Here is a 3,460-nt window from a genome sequence, read left to right as displayed (position 1 = left end):
CAGCCACCATTCTGTTTAAGCATAGAAAGAGTTGTGGAATATGGTTAGCAAAATAGCTAAGAATTTGCTTAGATGAAACTTCAAAGACATGAAAGGAAGAGCTGAAAGAAAAGTAAAGCAGCCAAGGAAATACTTTGTTCATCCATCCATAATTCCTTGCAATTAAGTGGCAGTTTGCTTGCTATACTTTCCTCGTGAAAATATGCAAAACATTTTCAGAAGCATTCTATAGCTTTGAGTTACAGTGTGCTGCATATAACCAAACTCAGTTGACTGTTTAGTATTGCGGCATAGCCCTCTTGTATAGAATGGTCAAAAAGATCAGGTAGCTCCAAGCATCACGAGTTGGATTTGATCCCCTTCCAACTTAGGATATTCTGCGACTCTGTGAAAGCCATCCGCATAATCCTGTTATTTGAAAAAATAAACATAAAAAAGCATTTAAAAGCTAACAACTTAAATCATATAAAAGAAAGTTCTAAAATCATAGTTTCTTCCCTTGTTCCTCTGATCTTTGGCACAACTTTCTGAAGATCCTAAAACTATCACTGCGGGTTCCTTTTGCTTTTATTCCCCATTTTTATTTTAGTTATCTGTTTATTTTCGTAATAGTACTAGATCTCTTAATTCCAGCGTATAATGATGGGAAAAAAATAATACACAAAAATCCTAAAGAATCTAGGATATCATTCGTTCTCCTCTACTTGTACCCCCAATACTTAACTTCCGTAGCTCAGCTCTGTCACAGTTCATCCTGGCTTGGACTGGTTCCATGACAAAGAGGCAAATCCATGAGCTCCCAAAACAAGGATGCTGGCAGAGGGCTCTCCAAAAGCAATTGAAACCTGAGCTCCTAACTCTGCTTTTGTGTGCAGCCAGCCACACCAGCAACTCCCAGGCGAAGCTCCAGTCACGTACTGGAAGCAATGCTGCCTCGTGCTGCAGCAGCCTCTCATCAAGTATTTCCCTGGGCTCCTACAGTTTACAAAAAACATGCATTACTGAGCAGCACCCTTTAACACAGTCATCCCACAGCACAGTCTTGCCACTTGTGAAAACAGTGTAAGGCATACAGTATTAAGGACTCTATCCAGTAAGGAAAGGTATGCTCATCTGAGGCCCCATGGGAACAGAGCTACACCAAATTTAAGGGGCTGGAAGGTGAAAATTCAAAGGTCGGAAAAAAGGTTGTTGACAGAACCTTGGCTTCAAGTGTCTAAATTGCCATAGCCGTGCAAGTCAACTCACACGGGCAAAGCCAAACTGCAGTAATGTTTGTTTAAATTAAAAAAAGGACTCAGAAATGACTAGAAATGCATCTAGCAAAAAAGCACATAAGGAGATGATGTGTTTGTTCTTACCATAACTTTCTGAAACGTCCATTTTTCTCTAACATTCCTACAGCTAGTCACTACTTTTTTCCTTTTTCTCTCACCTTTTTCCATACACCTTTTCCATTTTTTTCTCCAAGAAAATGAAGATCTATCAGTGAATCCGGTCAACTCAAACTGAATTTTTCTAGCCTCGACCCCTGGGAAACGGGAGCAGCACGTATCTGAGCCAAACATTTCATCTGTTTTTTTATATTTTAAGCTCAGCTGCATTTGTGTCTGTCATGGTTTTGTGATCATCAGTATTCCACATCATCACATCCTTGTAAGCACTTTCACCCCTTTTCTTTTTCATAGCAAAATAAAAAGGTCCCCAGTGTTTAGTTTGATAGCTCTGGAAACTATCTAACAGCAATGCTGACTCATGAATACACATTCCTATTTTCACTTGATGCAAAGAAATTAAATACCACAGAGACTGCTCTACAGCAAAAATCCAAATAAGCTGGGAGAGAGTGAAACTGCACTAGGCCATAACACACTGATACACTTACAAGATTCAGCCAAGCTTTTCTTCTTTCAACCGTGATAAGTGCTGTCATATTCTTCTGGCAAACTGATGTTAAGTACTTCAGCATGTCTGCATACTTGCTAGGGTAGACGAAAAACTCATTACAGAAGAAAACAGAGGTCTAAGAATTCAGGGCGGATGGGAGGGAGCCACTGCAATCAGAAAACAGTTATTAAATTGAATGCTGCATAGCAGAAAGCCCAACTTCCCTATGAAAACTACAGAAAAAATGAAAAACCGGACCTTTTTTCTTCTTTCCTAACAGCAGATATTTTAATGTTTTTATTTTACATTTCTTGCCTGCTTCTCTGAAAACATCTCCCTTTCCCAACCCTAATATAATATAAACTGAAAAGCCACAAAGAGTTTTAAAGAAATGTCAGTGGCTATAATAATAGCATATAATAATAGCAAGACAAGTAAAAGAGCGAAATGTTTTGATGCTTGCATATCACAAGTCTTTCAATAGGAATACTTCTAATGTCCCAAGGCAGGAGTTTCCTATCAAAGACTTCACTCCGGATGTTTTCTCAGAGCATCCCGATCATCAGCCTATGTGGAACAAATCAAGTTGCTCATGTTCACCAAAGAAAATGATCACAAAAGCAATAACAGACTTTATAAATGGTCTTGCAGAGTTTAAGAAGGCTTCGTGAACATAAAATCAAAAAGGGTTGCGTTTCACAGCGGTTTGGAGGTGAGTTCGTACCCTTCCTTCATGCTTCTCTGACATTGGTAATTATCTGAGGAAGGAACAGGATGGTCTGCTGACATGTTATAAAAATAGAAATTTAATACTTTTAAGATAGATGCTCAGGACACGTTAGAGGGTCATGTTCAAATCAAATACAGCTCAGGAGCCAAGGGAGAACAATGCTGACACCAAGTGGAAGAGAATGTTGCTGCAAACTTGAGATGGATCTCAGAGCCACAAGTCTTCCACTGAGGTGTAAAAAACGTCAGATGAAGGCCACATAGATCCTCTGAAGGTAGAACTTAGTGTTATCCTAACATGTACACTAGATTAATTATGACTCTCTCCCCTCTGTTGTAGCTGGCCTTAATAAGCAACACAACCACCTGCCACTCTAAACACATCAGACACTTCTCCCCTTTGTGAACTGCAAATAACACTCCTCAATCTGTAATCAACATACGACCTGCGAGTCTGGCTGTGGTAGGAGCTTTCAAGCTGCTCTGCTCACAGCAAAACTGAAAACAGGCATTCACAGACTGAGAAGTAACAAAAGTGAGTCTCCACTACTGCTTAGTTTGTTTCTGTACAGCGTATCGCCTCACAGTGTTTTTCCAATCTGGTAAAGGCATCTGTCATCAATCAATTTTAGAAAGATCTTTCCCACTCACATTTTTTATGCCATCACTGAATGGCTGATGGTGATCAGCGTCGTCAGCTTGTGCAATCACTTGAGCACTATTTCTGAATTACTCATTTCATTAAAGAATCGTAGGACATCAATTTAACCAGGTTCCCTCTTCATGTTCAAGTCACTTCATGAAGTAAAACACAGCTGAGAGTGTGCTTCAAAGCTTACAGAGC

The 3,460-nt window shown here is 39.6% G+C and overlaps 1 long non-coding RNA gene across 1 annotated transcript; it reads right to left on the bottom strand.

The window, feature by feature from the left end:
- Positions 1-729: 729 nt before the first annotated feature.
- On the bottom strand, positions 730-3,253 carry LOC140254447 (uncharacterized). Its single transcript, XR_011904210.1, has 3 exons — positions 2,701-3,253; positions 1,886-2,054; positions 730-975 (listed from the first exon to the last, which is right to left on the bottom strand). It is a non-coding gene; the product is annotated as an uncharacterized lncRNA (long non-coding RNA).
- Positions 3,254-3,460: the final 207 nt, after the last annotated feature.

This window comes from Excalfactoria chinensis, chromosome 6 (assembly GCF_039878825.1).
Source record: "Excalfactoria chinensis isolate bCotChi1 chromosome 6, bCotChi1.hap2, whole genome shotgun sequence".
Lineage (NCBI taxonomy): Eukaryota > Metazoa > Chordata > Aves > Galliformes > Phasianidae > Excalfactoria > Excalfactoria chinensis.
The sequence above is the reverse complement of the archived record's forward strand: the minus strand, read 5'-3'. Positions and strand labels throughout refer to the sequence as shown.